Source organism: Tachypleus tridentatus, chromosome 13 (genome assembly GCF_004210375.1).
Source record: "Tachypleus tridentatus isolate NWPU-2018 chromosome 13, ASM421037v1, whole genome shotgun sequence".
In the NCBI taxonomy this organism is placed as follows: Eukaryota; Metazoa; Arthropoda; class Merostomata; order Xiphosura; family Limulidae; genus Tachypleus; species Tachypleus tridentatus.
This window is the reverse complement of record NC_134837.1, coordinates 195,477,140-195,496,933: the sequence shown is the minus strand read 5'-3', so window position 1 is coordinate 195,496,933 and position 19,794 is coordinate 195,477,140. Positions and strand designations below refer to the sequence as shown.

Sequence of the window (19,794 nt, the reverse complement as noted above, 5' to 3'; positions counted from 1 at the left end):
AGACATACTGATATGAAAAGGTTTGCAAAATTTTTACTTACTGAGTTTTTGATTTGATTTTTTCACGAGAAGGTGAATTATTTTTCTTAGATATTTTTATTAAAACATGGTATAAAATTAAAATATTTAGTGTATTTCGTAAAACTTTTGTTGTCAGCATGAATATCATGGGATATTATAATACATTACTAATGAATTAATTAATACATGATCTACGTTTCAACCAAGTAGACTATTGAATATTATAATACATTAGTAATTAATTAATTAATACATGATCTACGTTTGAACCATGCATATCATGGAATATTGCAATACGACAGCTTTTAATAAAATGTTCTACTGCATTTTAAAGAAAACTTGTAGTTAAATACACGTTTACATTCTAATCTTATTTCCTCTATTATGGACTCACCGTTAATGAAGTTTAAGTGTTTGGTTGTTTGTAGGCATCTCTGTATAAGTAATCTTATTATTTAACATACACAAGTAAGTCAGTGAGATTGTATTTATAGGTTGTAAATATCTGGTTACTTACAGTTTTTGTAGTTCAAGAACCAATATTGTAATAAAATATTTCATAACCAGGCTGTTGACACGTAAGTCAACTGTTAGTTCTCGAATCAGTCATGTATTACACTGTATCTCAGGGCGGCTGGTATGGGTATTAACACTTTTACTAATAAAGCAGGTAACGTCTCAACCTCTTCTGCTTTATTAATAAGTGTTAATACCCATACCATCCGTCCTAAGATACACTTTTACTTGAAGTGGGTTTCTCGTCATCACTAATGTACAACAATATTACATAATCTAGCTGACTGACACGTAGGTCAACTGTTAGTTCACGAATTAGTAATATACTATAATATTCCATAACCCATCAGTTGACATGTAGGTCAACTCTTACTTCACGAACTATAATATTACATAATCTAGCTAACTGACACGTAGGTCAACTGTTAGTTCACGAATTAGTAATATACTATAATATTCCATAATCCACTCAGTTGACATGTAGGTCAACTCTTACTTCACGAACTATAATATTACATAATCTAGCTGATTGACACGTAGGTCAACTCTTAGTTCACAAACGATAATATTACATAATCTAGCTGATTAACACGTAGGTCAACTCTTAGTTCACGAACCAGTAATATATAAAACATTTCGGAATAGTGTTGAAACATGTAAGCTATTAATATAAATACCTGTTTTAATATTTAAAAAATATGAGAAAATGTACAAGTAGACGAGAAAAGGAGGAAGGTCCTTAATATTACATTTCAGACACACCAGTTAATAAATAATCTATATGTAAGATTTGTTTTCTACACTAGTCAGACTTGAAAATTACATTTCAATATTAAACTAGTTAATAGTTTACAGGATAACAAAGAATGTGAAATAGAGATAATTTGTAAGGATAAATAACTGGAATACCGAATTAAAGTTTATACCAGTTCGGTAGCAAATGTTCTTCTTTGTAGGTGTTTAATAACAACTTAAGCAAACACACTTTGTGAATATACATTAATTAACACTGTGAAACAATATATGTATCATGGCATTAAGAAGCTATGCGAGTGAATCGAGAAATTTCTATAAAGTACGTGAAATGTGATGAAACACGTTAGATAGAAGGAATTTGTGATATAATTTTTTTTGTCAGTTCATAATGAATTTCAAAGCAGATGGGTGTAAATACGGATCAGATCTGCCGCTCGTTCTACTTTATTAAATACCATATGCAGTAATCAGATAATTGTAAAATAAAAAGGAAATATTACTGTATCCGATGTAATGGAAGTATAGATTCTTCAGCTGATTTTTAAGACCAGAAAATGTGAGTTTATATGAGTGCTTTTTAGGTAATATTTGGCTGAAAAGAAAAAAAACAACCGACAAGCACTGGTATTGACGAGAGGTCTATTGAGCAGTAACATTAGAGAGACTACAGACAAATATTCTTGTACATTACCCATCTTTGATGGAAAATAGTGAAATGGGTGAAAATATTCTGAGCAAAAAGAACAAAAAAATCCAATGAACGTAAAGTTTCGTTGGATTTAATATGAATTCAAAAGTAGTTAACTAGGAATATATAACGCATTCCTCAATTTTCATTTTATTAGAAATTTAATGTCACAAGAAAACACATTTGACCAGATAAAGCTTTCCTACTAAAAATCTAAATAAAATTACTCCAAAAACACTCGTCTCCTTAACTGGTGGCAATGTTGATTTTCTGTTATTTTCAAGTAGGACAGCACCTTACGTAGCACCCCAGTTAAACAACCAAATCAAATATCAGAGGTACAGACCCTGACGTCTGTTGATTTAGTTATGATTGGTGGGTTTGTTTGTTTGAAATTATGCACAAAGACATGCAATGGACTACGTGTGTTCTTCCCACCATAAGTATCGAAACCCGGTTTCTAGCGTTGTAAGCCCGCAAACATACTTCTGTGCCACTGGGTGTGGGACGTAATCACTGGGAGAGTAACTACTTGACAGTGCTTTATTTAAAGACCCGGCATGGCCAGGTGGTTAAGGCAGGTAGTAAAAAAAGTAGTCCAAGACTTGGCGGTGGGTGGTAATGATTAGCTGCCTTTCCTCTAGTCTTACACTGCTACATTGTGGACGGCTAGCGCATACAGTCCTCGAGTAGCTTTGCGCGAAATTCATACCAAACCAAAGTAATATAGTACTTGTTTGATTCATGATCTTACACAACTACATATATACACATAAAGCTGTAGTTCTCAGTTCCTAACACGATCCTTGTTTATTAAATTTTACTTAACAAATAAATCACATAAGGAAAGCTTGAATACTTCAGTTTTGAAATATAAATTCAGTTCAACTCTCTGAAGGTAAAATCGTGATATAATTGAAAATATTGAGCGCTGTCAGGCACCAGCTTCTGTTTTGTAACGTTATTGTTGTTTTCTACTGCATTTGAGTTCCTTTTTAAATGTATAACACACACATATTCCTCAAACATTCTAAGATTGCACATCTACAATCGACATATTAGTGTTTAATTAATATAGGAATTTTTTTTTTAGTTTATCTTTTCCGTAATTTAAGGTACAGTAAATTCCAAATACATTTTCGCGTATGTTTGTGTTAGCAAATTATCTGTTTCCTTGTTTCTGCTTCGTTGTTTTACGACTTATGAACTATAAACCTTTTTACACTCTAGTGCCTCCTTCTGTATTGAAACTCAACTGCCCCTTGCAAAAAATAAATAAAAAAATCTAATAAGTTGTATATCACAACAACAGCTAACCTTGTCTATTTATAGAGCTAGAAAGGCACATCATTTATCCATATACTCTCTGGAACCGATTTGATGTGACTACACAACACCATTCAAAAGGTTTATATGCGTATGACTTAAAATGCCTTAAAAAAAAAAAGGCAAAGCGTTACGTGTATCCCGTGTTATTAGGAACAACAGAGTCAATGGTATAGGAAATGCTCCCCGAAAGCTTTTCGGTGTCTTTTGGGGCTTATAACCAAATAATTCGCTGTACAATCCCTAAAACAAGGACATCACAGAAAACTTTGCTTTGAAATAAACATTGGTCAGCGTGATTGTTAATTTATGCCTCTTGGTGTGTGTGTGTGTATAAATACTAGACAGTAACAATACCAAACTTCAGTTAACTCTCTTATCTACAAATACGTGATATGTTTCTAATATTTACATCATTTATTTACAATACAATTTACGAGCTCCACTGACATTTCTTAAACGAAAATAATATAGGTTAATACTAATTGTAAGCAGTAAAAGTAACACACACATTTGAAAGTAAAGACTTTGACAGTACCCCGTCCCAGTTGGAAGTTATTTAGAGTTTTAATATTATTTCATTTCACCCAGTTTTAATGAAGTTTGTTTGATTTTGAATTTCGCGCAAAGCTACTCGAGGGCTATCTGCGCCAGGCGTCCCTAATTTAACAGTGTAAGACTAGAGTGAAAGCAGCTAGTCATCACCACCAACCGCCAACTCTTTGGCTAATCTTTTACCAGCGAATAATGGGATTGATCGTCACTTTATAACGTCTCCACGGATGAAAGGGCGAGTATGTTTGGTGAGATGGGTATTCGAATCTGCGACCCTCAGATTACGAGTAGAGTGCCTTAACCACCTGGCCATGCCGGGCCATTGCTATACTAGTAACGAGTTGGACTAAATGTATAAACAAGTGAACAGGGTTTTCCATTCGAAATATTAAAAGTTTCTAACTGTAGCCTTACAACGTGAATTATGGCGGTTTACCACTGACTCTGCTTGAAGTTACCAAGTAAACTACTGATGTTAATATTATGTTCTAATTACAGGCTTATAATATGTGAATTATGAAAGGTATGCCTCTGATCATGCTGAAATTTACCAAGCGATCCATTGATGTTAATTTGGTGTTCCAAGTAGAGCCTTATAACAGGTGATTATGAAGGTATATCAATGATCCAGCTTAAAGTTACTAAAGGATCTGTTGATATTACTTTGTCATCAACAGTAAAACTTAATTAAGCTTTATTGTGTGTTTCAGATAACAAAGTTTCGAACTTCCTATGTTAACCTGAAGATGGCCTGGAAATGGTGAATCCTTGTTCTTTGCTTTATTACTAAAAGTGTTAATACCCATACCAGCCGTTCTGAGATACACAGTAAAGCTTAATTAATTTTTACTGTTGATGACAAAGTAATATCAATAGATCGTTTGGTAACTTTAAGCTGGATCATTGATATACCTTCATAATCACATGTTATATAACCATACCAGCCGTTCCGAGATACATTTCTATTTCAAGTGGGTTTCTCGTCATCAAGAATAAACTCCGTCGTATTGAGGTACAATTATACTAGTTTCAAAAGGAACACTTTTTTCAGCTTAAATTATAACGCTGAAATCTGAAACTACCTCCAGACAGCAACTGAAAAAGGTCTTATAGACCCATTCTGCTAGTTCAAATGTAATCTATTTTGTCAGAGAAGAATATACAAGGCGTCAGTAGTACAGTTCTATTACATTAACGATAAATCAAATTTATTCACGTCATTTCCGTAGAAATATTATAATTTTCTGCATCAACCAGTTCGATGAATTAGCTTTAATAAACCTTTTTGAACTAAACCATGTTTCACTTCTAAACGATTAACATTTCAATAGATAGTTTATACGTTATAGTAGCAGTATCTATTATAATCTACGTTACTGCACCCTTTATTATTTCATGGACACGCTGACACCGTATTTAGTTGATAGTTCATCACGTTTCTCAGAATGATTAAGATACTTTCTAATTTACACACTGTTCTAGTTCTATCCATAATACAAAACTAATGAGTGTAACCTTTGTAAAGAACTACTTTTACATATTTAGATGTCTTCTCGTGTTATTTTAGGATCTTTAGAATACTAAGCAGATTTTTAAAAGAATCCAAACATTTTTACGCCCTGCAATATGAATATAAAGACATAGATGAATCATACTTTTGTCTGAACATAGAGACGTACAGACGTACTGGGTAGAAACCTTATCACCTGTTATGTGCTTTAACAACCCGATCGTTGGATAAAGGATAATTGGCGTATTTTAGTTGCAATTACTCACAGCCTTACAATTTATTTAAAATAATTGATTGAGACAGTATAAAGACGTTCTATTGAGCGGCTGTGGGCTGAAGCAAAAACAAACTATTGCACTCAATTTTTCATGCATTGCTGATAACCCGCAGTTTCTACTAGTTGAATGATTTATCTCCATATAAATTATATGTTGTAGTAGTATTAAAAAGACACGTTCTTTATTTCACATAGTTATAGAGCGAGGATAGCATGATAAATGAAGAAGCTATGAAAGATGACCAGTAGGTTTGCTTGTTTTTTAAATTTCGCGCAAAGCTACACGAGGGCTATCTGCGCTAGCCGTCCTTAATTTAGCAAAGACTAGTGGGAAGGCAGCTAGTCATCACCATTCACCGCCAATTTTTGGGATACTTTTTAACAACAAATAGTGGGATTGACTGACATCATTATAACGCCCCCACGGCTGGAAGTGCGAGCATATTTTGGTGTGATGGGGATTCGAGCCCACGACCCTCAGATTACAAGTAGAGTGTCTTAACTACCTGCCCATGCCAGGCCGGTACTATTAGTAAAGTAATAAAAATATTAATAATGTTTCAGTGGTATTTTCCGAAGAACTCTTTAATCCGGACACTGTATTCTAGTTTCTCATGAACTTTCTAGTTCATATTGTTGTCCTCCAGTTTTCCACGAAAGTCAAACTTTGTTTCTCATGAATCGTCTTGTAGTTCCTCACAAAATTAACGCTTTTATAACTCAAACTTTCTTTGATAGTTGACTTTTCTAATCCACAAATTGTCTTCTAGTTTCTTATAATAACTTTCATTTCTAACTAATACACTATCTTTTAATTCCACTCAACGATTTAAATTTTCTAACTAATACACTATCTTTTAATTCCACTCAATAATTTAATTTTCCTAACTAATACACTATCTTCTAATTCCACACAATAATTTAATTTTTAACTAATGCACTATATTCTAATTCTACACAATAATTTAATATTGTAATTCATTCATTATCTTTTAATTTCACACAGTAATTTAATTTTAAATCTAACACACTATCTTCTAATTCCACACAATAATTTGATCTTGTAAATCATTCATTATCTTTTAATTTCACACAGTAATTTAATTTTATAACTAACACACTATTTTCTAATTCCACACAATAATTTGATCTTATAAACTGACACACTGTCTTCTAATTCCACACAATAATTTGATCTTATAAGTGACACACTATCTTCTAATTCCACACAATAATTTGATCTTATAAACTGACACACTGTCTTCTAATTCCACACAATATTTTGATCTTATAACTGACACACTATCTTCTAATTCCACACAATAAGTTGATCTTATAAACTGACACACTGTCTTCTAATTCCACACAATAATTTGATCATATAAACTGACACACTGTCTTCTAATTCCACACAATAATTTGATCTTATAAGTGACACACTATCTTCTAATTCCACACAATATTTTAATCTCATAACTAACATACTATCTTCTGATTCCACACAATAATTTGATCTTATAAACTGACACACTGTCTTCTAATTCCACACAATAATTTGATCTTATAACTGACACACTGTCTTCTAATTCCACACAATATTTGATCTTATAACTAACATACTATCTTCTGATTCCACACAATAAATTTCTATCTATAAGTTTCTACGTGAAATTAGAACGGTCTTCCAGTTTTTTTCGATATTCTGATAATATAATTTCATGCAGAGATTTATATTCAGTATGCCGTCACGCGATCGATGTCAGTTATGAGATCTATTTTTGGACATTAAAGTAACAATATTTTCATGGGTCTTGTAAAGTTTTTTTTTATATAAAACTACATTTTTGGCATTCATTTACTTTGTTTAACAACTGAAGTTACCGTTGCAGATGATACTGGTTTACCGTATGATGTATGTGTTATTATGGTTGTTCATAGGTCAGAATTAATTTCTCCAAAATACAAGTCCTTTAACGAACTATAAATATAAGTTTGGACTTTTCTGTAAACACTTATAATCCTGGATGGAGGGAAGGAAACAAAATTGGATAATATTTTTCTTTTAATGTTTGGCTGAATTCATCTAGTTCAAATTACTTTCACTTATTTTACTTTAAAGTAAAAACACTAAAGTAAGTTAAGTGATTTCTTTGATATAAGGGTTGTGCATATTTTTCAGTGAAAAAGTTACACAAAGGGCTGTCTTCGCTTTATCCACCGTGAGATATCGAATCTTATATTTTAGCCTTGAACCAGCAAGAGGAAAACTGATTTATAAGGTTTCATTAACTTGATAGAGGGTAAGAATGTAAACAGGAAGCGGAGAGTTATCTTTCGACCAAGGCAGTTTGTTTTAAGGGTATTTCTTCATTACCGCTAATCAGGTGACGACGATAATAGAATGGTTCTATACAAGTGACTCCGTTGAGTAAAAAGGTTTCGCGAAGTTTCTTTCACAGGAACACGTTTAAGATTGCCTCTAATTCCGGACTTTAACAGAATCACCCAAGTTACCTGTTTTGTAAATACTCAATCAACAATAGACAACGTAACGATAGAAAATATTCCAGGTTATTTCAACGCCAGCTTTTTAGGGTAGCTAATGAAGTAAACGATGCACGTTTTGGTGTTTAATTTTGGCACAATCACGAACACAAAAATGATTTTATTCAGTCTAAAGATACATGAGCTACTTATTGTCACGGACCAGAAAGATACCATGAAATCTTCCTGAGATGGCTGTGCTAAGATTATCTCTGCCCCCTTAGTGGCACAGCGGCATGTCTGCAGATTTACAACGCTAGAAACCGGGTTCGTTACCCGTGATGAACAAAGCATTGACAGCCCATTGTGTAGCTTTGTGTTTAACTTCTGAGATAAACAAAACATTACCTCCAATAACGATAGCTCTAATACTCTATTTCGTTCTAAATAAACTGTTTATTTTGTGTTTTATATATACACACACACATTTAATTCTTACTTACTTTACCTTTGACAGGTAATTGTCATCACCGAATTTAAATCATTTACAATGTACTTGCTATTCTCTTATGAACACATGCAGTCTATTCTGTGACTTGCTGCCTTGTGGTTGATCACTGAAGAGGAAATAATTTTCCCCTTCGTTTTAAATTCACAAATCAATTCATAATCTTTACAGAACTTTACACCATATCAGCACAAAAGTTACATTTATGAGGTTCAGAAACAAAACTCCCATAGCTCATTTATACGTGTCCAGTTCTCCACTGAAACTAATAGCAAACCAAAAAAATATTGTAAGCATTGTAAACTGTTTTCACAGGGTCATTAGGTTACGTTAAAAATAAAGTTCAAGAACCACAAGTGAAATATTGCACTACAGGTTAAAAAAAAACACAACTGTATCAAAAATACGTTATTGGACTGTATACTGAAATACTACGCTTAACTGACGCCAGGTTTATATTAACATATAATAATTTCTAAACAGATGGCGCTAGCGTTTACTTAGTTTGTGTTTCTTTTATTCGGGAGGGCGGAATATTTCATTTACGTATTGGCTGAAAACGTTCGTTTGTTGCTTAGCACAAAGCTACACAATGGGCCATCCATGCCGTGCCTACTGCGTGTACTGAAACCCAATTCTTATCATTATAAGCTCTCACATTTACCTCTGAGTTGACACCAGAATATATGTGGTTTCAGTTTTGTTTTTCTCGAACTCCTCAAAACTTTACAAATATCTAACATCTAAAGAGAGGAAATAAATAACAGTTTCCTACTTGACATTTCGCGATCTTCTTTAAAATAATAAAAAGAAAATAACTCAGTAACCCAAGAAATTAAATGAAGCATCATACGGGAGAGCTTTCAACAAAAACACGCCACGTTGAAGACTTACAAGCTATTGATCAGACCAGATGCTTTATTCCTACCTTTAGAGGATCTGCAATACTTATCTTCAACATGAAGGACATTATATGCTCGCTTCGTGGTTTCTGACCACGTTCGAAAGCCCATTTAAAAGATTATTTCAATATTTCCATTGAATTTCCTTTAGAAAAAAGACCTTGTCTTACTTTTATAGCCAGCTTTGGAGTATGAAAAGTACACAGAAGGAAAACTTAAGATTCCATTCAACAAAGAATCGATTAGCTGCGCTACACACAAAAAACAAAACACAGTGCTTAGACATATCTTATTGTTCCTCATGAACTTGTGGTTTTGTTTTACCAAATACTTTTGAACATATAAAGAAAATATGATTTCCTTGCTTTATAACAAAACATCAAGAGCTCTTAGATTTTTTTATGTTTAAAGATGTAACGACTTTGTTTGGTTTGTTTTGAATTTCGCGCAAAGCTATACGAGGCCTATCTGCGCTAGCCATCCCTAATTTGGCAGTGTAAGACAAGAGGGAAAGCAGCTAGTCATCACTACCCACCACCAACTCTTAGGATACTCTTTTATCAACGAATAACGGGATTAACCGTCACAGTATTATAACGCCCCCACGGCGAGCATAGTTTCGAACCCGCGACTCTCAGAGTACGAGTTGAGTGCCTTAACTACCTGGCTATGCCGGGCCCACTTTGGTTGTTAAAAGTAATGTTTCTGTTTACTAACGGAAAGGAGAATAAATAATAAGTTATTTATTAATTAATATTTCAACTATTTTGATTTACGTAACGAACTATTCTTGTTAACAGTGCACAAAATACACATCCTTTGCAAATAATGATTTCATAATTTTAAATGGCTAAGTACGCAGTCATCGTACTGTTGTATCGTATAAAACTGTTTTGTGATTCTTTTTTGGATTATTTGGTTAAGACAATTCGAAAACTAGTCGGAGTAACGATAGTGAATTAATTTATTTCTTTTTTAACGTTTGTTAGATGTCAATTTTACTTGTAGGCCTAACTTGACAAACAGGTATAAACTGAAATTCTGGAGCTAATGATATGCCTAAGTGACTGGCTTAGCATGGCCAGGTGGTTAAGGCACCCGAATTGTTATCTGAGGGTCGCGGGTTCGAATCCCCGTCACACCAAACATGGTCACCCTTTCCTCCGTGAGGACGTTATAATGTGACGGTCAATCCCACTATTCGTTATTAAAAGAATAGTTCATGAGTTGGCGGTGGGTGGCGATGACTTGCTGCCTTCCCTCTGGTCTTACACTGCTAAATTGGAAACGGCTGGCGCAGGTGGTCCTCGAGTAACTTTGAGCGAAATTCAAAACGAATCAAACCTAAATAACAAATAGATTTACTTGTTAATGATAAATTATTTCTCGCCAATCACATTAATTCACTGTTGAGTTTACCAAGTGAACAACAGAAATGAATAACACATCACTGATACTGAACTGATTCACTCATTGATATTTATAGAGTGCTCTTGTTTGCAGATCATTATATCATCATTATTATATAATGTCATGTTTATTCTAGCAAAGAAACATCTACACTGAAAGATTGAAAAATAAAGCTCCCGAAAATACAACTGTTTATTGTGGTTCTCCTGTTATGTTAATTACTTACCATGAAAGTCTGTTAAGTGCATGAAGTTTAACAGTGTATACATTTAACTTGTTCATGGATCTAAAACTTCAAAGTTCGTGATACATGGGAGTTTTTAATCCCAAAATGTGGCGTGATGCAATTTCACGATAAAGAGGGCACGTTTTGTTTACAGATGTTTTCGTCACTTGATTGGTTGGTTGGTTGGTTTGGTGTTTTATGGCTCAAAGTAACTAGGCTGTCTGCGCTCTTCAAAGCTATTACAAACTTTTCAAAGCATATTATTCAGAAACGAACGATATCGAACCTCTAATCTTATTGATGCATTAAATACTTTTCAATCATGAATGCTGGTGTAAAGTGACAAAACCAACACACACACACACATGTATGTATATACATTAGTTTGTTATAACTTGAAAAACAAGCAGAAAAAGATTGAAAAGATCCCAGAATACAAGCTATGATGTTGAATTATATATGTACCCTAGGTTTCGGAGGTGACTGCCGAAACAGGACGCACATTGCGGTGGGGATACACCGTCCGTTTATCAGTATTAACCTCCATTCACCAGTCTCACATAAGAAACAAAAGAGTAGCAATAGATATAGAAATTAGTACAGCGAGATGTGGGTGGTTAAGCCCACAACGTTCCACATGTGTATCTATATGGGATGTTTTCAACTAATGCAGCGTTTTTTGTTTAATTTATTTTTGTTTCAGCTTGTTGTTTTAAGTTATAACAAACTAATATAGTTAGTCAGAGGTCTGGATTTGTTGTTTTAATGCAGTCCTTCCTTGTGGTTTTGTTTATTAAACTTCATTAAAATGTATTTATTTTCACTAAGATATATACACATACATACAAGGTTACGAAAAGCTGTTAATTACATTGAACCATGTATGAAGGTTTACCTAGTTTACTGAGATATTGCGAGTGTGTTTTTCTTTCTAAAAGTTCTGTCACATATATTTTTTCTCCAACAACATAGTTTATCTTGTTGTTTGAACACTGTGTTTGAAGTTGTGTTCTTGCAGAGCAACAAAAGAAATTATACTTCCATCATTAGAACTTTAGTTACATTTTAATTACAAGAGAAGGAAACATAAGTTATTATAACAATGTTCGATCGATTTAAAATACTAAAGAAATAGTGTAAAACAGGTAGTGTTTAATAGTGTTTAATACTTTGGTGTTATACTGTGTAGTCTATATGAATTACTAGACCACATCGTGTGATTTTCTTATGCAGAGTCTATATCAACTACTAAGCCACATCACGCCATTTTCCTATGTATAGTCTATATCAATTGTTGTACCGCATCACGTAGATTTTCCTACGTATAGTCTATATCAATTGTTGTACCGCATCACGTAGATTTTCCTACGTATAGTCTATATCAATTGTTGTACCGCATCACGTAGATTTTCCTTTAGTAGTCTATATCAGTTACTGTACCGCATCATGTAACTTTCCTATTCAGACCCAACACTAGTTAAGGATAATCATAAAACTGATACAGCTTTTAAAACCTAAAGAAAAAAATGTTTAAAATAACTAGTGTCAGTTGACTATATAACCATGCAAAATACAAAGTTGGGACCATGTTAATAAGCGCTTATTAACATTAACAAACAACGTAATATTGGTTAAAAAATTCTACATTGCTTAGAATTAAACGAAAATTGTTTTTAATGCACAAATTAAACAAAAAATCAAGTTTGAGAAGTTGTCTCAACTTTTAACTCACTATTCGCTTCCCTCTTTTTATTTTGTAAGTTTTTTCACATATCTAAGTGAAAACTTTTGTGTAGAACAACGGACAAGTCCTTCTTCTCAACCTTGAAAACACTATTTCACGATAAAAACAAACAACAATCCGTAAAGTTGTGAATAAATTCTATGAAATTTTACATCAAAATGTGTGATTACTCTTAACATTTAAGTTGGCGCTTTAATTAAAGTTTGAACAACTACCAGACGTTTAATAATATATTAGCATTCTGAACTAGAGAAATTACTGCACATATGTAACTAAAAATGTAATATATTAACCGCGAAATCAGGTAAAATGTATGGTGTTCTTAATTTCTATTTTCAATGTTGCCTCACGTGGTCAAGGATGTAGTTTAAACTGGTATGGCTTTTAGCTATTATACACAGATAACACTGTATCAATATTACTTGAAGATCAAAACATACATTGAAGGCATATTTTAAAACCACTTAGTTTGTTTTATGGGTGTTTTTATTTTACTGAGTGCTTGCCTAAAGATTATATTCAAGAATTCAGTTTAAATTTTTCGCTTTTTTAGGTTATATTATAGTCACAAGGCGGCGCCACTTTTGGGATCCAGACTTTAAGAAAGCTTTTGAAAGCATTTAACAATAAATAACAGGACGACCAAATAAGGGAAAATATAGCAATTGAATTAAATTATTTTATAAACGTAATATTAATGAGAAAATTAATTCAAACTCTCCAATAGGAAAATCAAACCAAACATGCTCTCTGTTTCATATATACATGTATTACTTCCAACTCTTTACGAGTGGTAAATGTTTTTTGTTAATGTTTTACCTCATTTGAAAGCAGGGCGCTCTTATGGTAGAATTCTGGATTTCGAAACTGGCGATCCAAGAGAGAATTTGTGCGATACCTTGAAATATTTACGGTACTTTCAGCTATGCGTGCGCTATAAAGAGCGACAGTCAATTCTTTCGTGTGACCTGGCAGAATACTTCTTACTGTCTGCTTTCCCTCTGGTCAGTAATCCTGAATCTTGAAAATCGTAATACTTGTAATGAAACGGGTTGAAGGGCGTGAGCTTTAGGTCCAATATTTGTAAGAAATGCATGTTAGATACAAATTCCTCTAAAACTTCCAATGTCAGCGACATTTCTACACACGCAAAAAGGTTTATATGCATAAAATTATGTAACATCCATTAGTAACTGTCGCAATTTGTTTCAGAGCGAGTGCGTTTATTAAAGCTACCATGTTTAACGATGTAATGTGCAGAAGAAAGAACTGAAAAGAAACGATCAGTTTCCGTATGACAAACTGAAGTGAAACGCCACAAATAATTATAAGCCCCATACACTAAGGACGAACAACACAGACAACTGTTGCACAGCTGGAAGACTTGCTTTCATACTTTTTGTGCAGATGTAACGCGTTCGATATAAGGCGCTGAGGTCCCTGAATATTACCGCCTCGCCACTATGATTCATTGTTTTTTGACCACTTTACACTGATCTGAAAAGGTTAAAGATGACCTAAGAAGGTCAAAACGTTGTTCTCTGCTTTATTAATAAAAGTGTTAATACCCATACCAGCCATTCTGAGATACATTAGTGTTCCTAGTTGGAAGAGGCTGGAACCAACTGTCCAATGAGTTTGATAGTTTTAACTTATTGTGCGTTACTACAGTGGTTATGTTTTCATCCTCACGTGTGTGTGTGTGTGTCAGCAAGGTTTCTAGAATTTAGAAGAAAGTTCGTATAAATTATATTTCAATTTATAAGTAATTAGTAGTTTTAAGAGGGTCAAGATCACAAGGTCATGAAAAAACTATTCCTATTGGATAACGTGGAGACCAACTTTTCACACTGTTTTTGCGCTAAAACTCAGTCAAAAACTATTCTTCATTGACTTGCCAAAAATGGTTCGTGTCCTTTGATAATGATTGACATGCGGAAATGTCTCAATATTTTGTGATAGCCGAATATGGTTAACCCTTGTGTGGCAGAGGCACGCGCTCTCCTGAGTTCCCTTCTTGTTTATTTGATGTTAACACGTAGATTTTCCTTTAGCGATACTTCTCCGGAATAATTGAAGTTAAAAGTAGTTTTCTCGTACGTTTGTCGTTATGAGAACTTTAACAAACTGTATTTTTTTATAACACTGTATAAACGCCATTTCTTTCCTATCCAATCATTTAACATTTTTGATGCGAACCATAATATTACTTCATTGATTGTATTGAGCATTTGATAATGTAATTCTGAATCACTAAATTAAAAACGTACAGACGCCCTAGTTTAAGGGCAACTATGTTAGACACTTCGTCGTTCTGTGTAACAATGTTCGAATCAACAAGTTGTTACAAATGATTACCCACCCAGCCGTTTATATTGAAACCTCGTTGTCTGACAAACACACGTAACGCGCTGTTGTGCACAGTTCTTAGTATAAAAAAATTACCATCCGAATTTGTCGTTCTATATAACCTTTATCGATATCAAGTGTAATATGTATTTTCTCATCTCAATTAAAACTTAGAATACTATACGAAAAGAGAAACTTACCTCTTCTAATTTCGCTTAACGCGTCTAGCAGTTACACTTTGAAACGTTGAGCTAATTCAAGAACACCGTCAGCTTTCAGCCAAAGTTCTCCCGGCGACAGGAAGCCAGCTGTGGCTCGAACACCAACTAGCTGGGTCAAGTAAGCGCGTCTCTTTCCTATTCCCGCCTAGCGGTCTCTAACGAAACCATTATAACTTCAGCTCATCAAGCATCCCTAACATCAAGCAGTACAGCTGCAACTGAGGGACTTAAAGAATGAAGAAGGATACCAGTACTTGTCGCAACACAACTCCCATACAACGTGCACATAACGAAGTTATCGTCACACAGTTGGCCTTCATCACAACACAACTCTCATACAACTGTGTCACGTGTACATAACAGTTATTGTCAGATAGTCACTTGCCCTTCATCCTTAGATGAACCTGAGAATTCGAATATCATTCTTGAAAGCACCTGCGATTTTTAATCTCTCTGGTTGAATTAAGTTTTACACACATATCTGGTGTGACGTTTGATAACAGTTCTAATACTGAGCTGGTGTGTTGTTTGGTAACATTTCTGACAATGATCTGGTGTGTTGTTTTGTAACAGTTCTAATACTGAGCTGGTGTGCTGTTTGGTAACAGTTCCGATTCAGATCTGGTGTGAATATTCATTTATTGTAGACTTTCTGCTCTCATGAACATTGAAATTGGTAGCTACATTCTGAGACCGAGAGATATACTCAAGATCATCTCTTAGAAGTTACGATATTTTTGTCCAAGTTAATATACATTTGTGTGTCATCATTAATGATATATAGCTGATAACTGTTGATACATTAATAGTAATAGGTTTATGGCTGAAAATTATTTTTGTATATACCAAATTAATGGTATATGATCAGTAATTGTTGGAATGCGAGTGGTAGCTCCTCGAATATTGGATTATCTTTACTGGTAAAAGTTTGTATGGTGGATGTTTTGTAATTGTTGTGTCTTTGGAATATTAATCTCACCTTGAATTTATTCTGAATGCCTGTACACTTCCATGCATGGCTATTAAGTACACTGATAAACATTGAGATACACTTAACATTGCTAGCAGCTGCTTGTATTATTTGGTACTTGTTAATGTTTAACAGTTATCTAGGAGTAGGGGATTGTGAAATGACAGTACTGTTTGTTACTTGTCAATTAATTATTGTTATTTTGAAATACGCGGTTCATAGATGTCGCAATATGCCTACCACAGCATGAATTTGTAGGATTTGTTGATGTGTAACCGTATTTCTTTAAAAGACTGTTTCTAATAATGCACAGGGTGTTCGGAAAGTCACTGTGCAGTTTTGTAATCACATTTTATTCAGTCTATTTCAAGCCAGCAACTGATAGCGGCGTTTAGAAACAAAATAAGAAGGGTCCAGGCCTGTATTATTGCCAACGGGGTCACTTTCAACATTGTTTATAATTGTCATTTATATTTACCTCCTATATTCTACATTGAAACATGTCTGTCAATAAATATATAAGTGCACGGTGACTTTCCGAACACCCTGTAGAAATCTGTGGACAGCACTGATAACTCATTATGTAGCTGAACAACAAAGAAACATATAATACATAAATGTACCAAGAATGATTGTTTGCTTGTTTTTGAATTTCGTGAAAAGCTATACAAGGGCTATCTGCGCTAGCCGTCCCTATTTTAGCAATGTAAGACTAAAGGGAGTTCTTAGGCTACTCTTTTATGTACGAATAGTGGGATCTATCGCACGTTATAACGCCGCCACGACTGAAAGGGTGAGGATGTTTGTTATGACAGAGATTCGAACCCACGACCCTCGATTTACGAATCTAGCGCTTTAACCACCTGGCGATGCTGGGCCACCAGGAAAGATACGGAGAACCTAAATTAATGCAACGTATATCTGCTTACATTATAGTATAACGTTCAATATAAACATTTCCAAGTAGATAGAACATAAAGGTAAGCTTTGTGTTGTTTCACAGTGACAATCATATCAAAGGGAACATTTCATACAATTTCTAAGTAATATCCACTAAAAACCTCCGAGTGACGGTGGTAATGGCATATTTCCTACGTCTCTGTGCTGCAATATTGTTATTAATATCATTTTGGATACCAGTTATAACTTCTAATCGATTTGCATCACAGGGCAACTTCAGCTCAGTCTTGAATATTTCACAGATTATAAAACCTCACGGGCGTTAAGTACTCTGTACTTTGTTCTTGTTTGATTTTTCAGCTTCCATAGTTTAAAACACTCACTTTTATTAAATTAAAGCTGTAAGGATTGATGTTTTTATTTTAGTACTACTATATTAAATTTTAAAACACTGATAACAGTGTCTCTGGGACTGAATGGTACAAAACATATCATAACAAATCTCTTGCTATTACAAACCTGGACTACATCAAACGTCAGCTAAAGTGTACTTTTGATATTAGTAAGAAAATCGAAAGGAACTTGTAGTCTTAAAGTGATTACTAAAGGAAAAAAGAATTAAAATGTTTTATTTTACTAAGAACGTTAAACGTTATTAAAAAGGAGTTTCGTATCAACGTGTCTATTAACAGGACAATTAACGTAGTTTTAATACAGGCAGGAACAACTAAGCTTCACAGAATCCTTGGTGTTCTTATCAAAGTCAACAAACTAATTATAAATCAAGAGTACAAAAATTACTTGTTTTATTTTCGATTTTCTTATTAATGTATGTGAAATTTACACATTCTATCTTTGTGTGGTAATCTCGGAAACAGAGCTAGCTTTGGCATACTTAACTGGCAGGTTCTTACACAACTGAATACAGTGATCTGTGAAGCACATACAGCTTAAGTTTTAGTTATTTGGAAAATTCTTACAAAGTCGATAAATAATAAATAGTCCCGAAATGGGCAGGTTGTTATAGGGTGCTTGACTCGTAATCTGTGGGTGGTGAGTTCGAATCGCCGTCACACAAAACATGCTGGCCCTTTTCAGACGGGGGCGTTATGACATAACGGTCAATCCCACTATTCGTTGTTAAAAGAGTAACCCAAGAATTGGCGGTGAGTGGTGACGACTAGTTGCAATCCCTCTAGTCTTACACTGTAAAATTAGGGTCGACCAGCGCAGACAACCCTCGTGTAGCCTTGCGCGAAATTAAAAAAAAAGAAGACAAATACTAAATAAAGTTACCGTTCCGAAAACTATTTAATTTCTCACGGCGACCAGAAAGCACGTTCACTCCTACAGAATTTTCTCACAGAGTTGGCTATAATGATTTGTGATACACATACACAGAACTTACGTTTTACTCGTCGTTTAATTGGGAGATTCCTTCACAAAACGTACGCAATACTTGTTTCGGATGCTGGCAGATACAGGTTTTATTAAACGCATGCACAAAGACCACAAAAATATGTATTTATACGTCGTACATTGAGAATGCATTAAATTTGTCTCTGAGGTAAATTCAAAGAATTTTTTACTGTACTTAAGAATCACATACGGAGAAATTCGCAAAAGGAAACTAAACAACATACAAAAGAAGAATGACAAATGGACAAAAGTAAATGTTTTATTAAGATCGTCTTTAAGAGGTAACCCATGGTGGTTATGACGGTAATAATGGAGTTTCAATACCCGAGTTCAGTAGATTGATAGATGATAACTACTATTTCACTTCATTACCGTATCTTTCGTACATTTAGTAGAAGGTGAAATACCGTTGCTTCGTACTTCATTAATATTAATTAGATCAGGTGACAGTGGGATTCGCGAAAGGATTGAAACTGCGAGTGTATTTGTGGAGAGTACAGCCTCCTTTAGAACTCTTATGCTATTCTACCTGGCAATACGGTAACACAATACTTGGTTTTGAACTGCGTAAGTAAAAACTGTAAACAATACATTTTATTATGAAAAATCATGGTATTCGATACGATTTCTAACGTAAACGAGGCAATTTAATTTATTTCTATATGAAAAAAACAGTGAGAAACCATTCGGAAAATGAAACACTAAAATACCGAAGTGCTGGGGATTTAATTTCTGTTTATAAAAAAGCAACTAAAATTTGTTTGGTTTGTTTTTGAATTTCGCGCAAAGCTACACGAGGGCTATCTGCGCTAGCCGTCCCTAATTTTGCAGTGTAAGATTAGAAGGAAGACAGCTAGTCATCGCCACGCACCGCAAACTCTTGGACTACTCTTTTACCAACGAATAGCGGGGATGACCATCACATTAGAACGCTTCCAAGATGGAAAGGGAAAGCATGTCTGGGAAGACGGGGATTCAAGCCTTTGACCCTCAGATTGCGAGTCAAGCGCCC

At 34.2% G+C, this 19,794-nt stretch overlaps 1 protein-coding gene across 5 annotated transcripts in view; it reads right to left on the bottom strand.

Annotated features, from left to right (window-relative positions):
• The window catches only part of LOC143237832 (uncharacterized), a 247,443-nt gene that overhangs the window by 146,208 nt on the left and 81,441 nt on the right, over positions 1–19,794 (bottom strand). For 2 of the 5 annotated variants that reach the window (XM_076477473.1, XM_076477477.1), the window contains exons 1-2: positions 15,473–15,774; positions 12,912–13,012 (exon numbers count right to left, since the gene is read on the bottom strand). The exons of 2 other annotated variants lie outside the window; for them this stretch is intronic. The gene's annotated coding sequence lies outside the window, so the exon portion shown is untranslated. Of the gene's footprint in view, positions 1–12,911; positions 13,013–15,472; positions 15,775–19,794 lie in introns of those variants that run through there. One more of the 5 variants, XM_076477474.1, reaches the window with a different exon arrangement.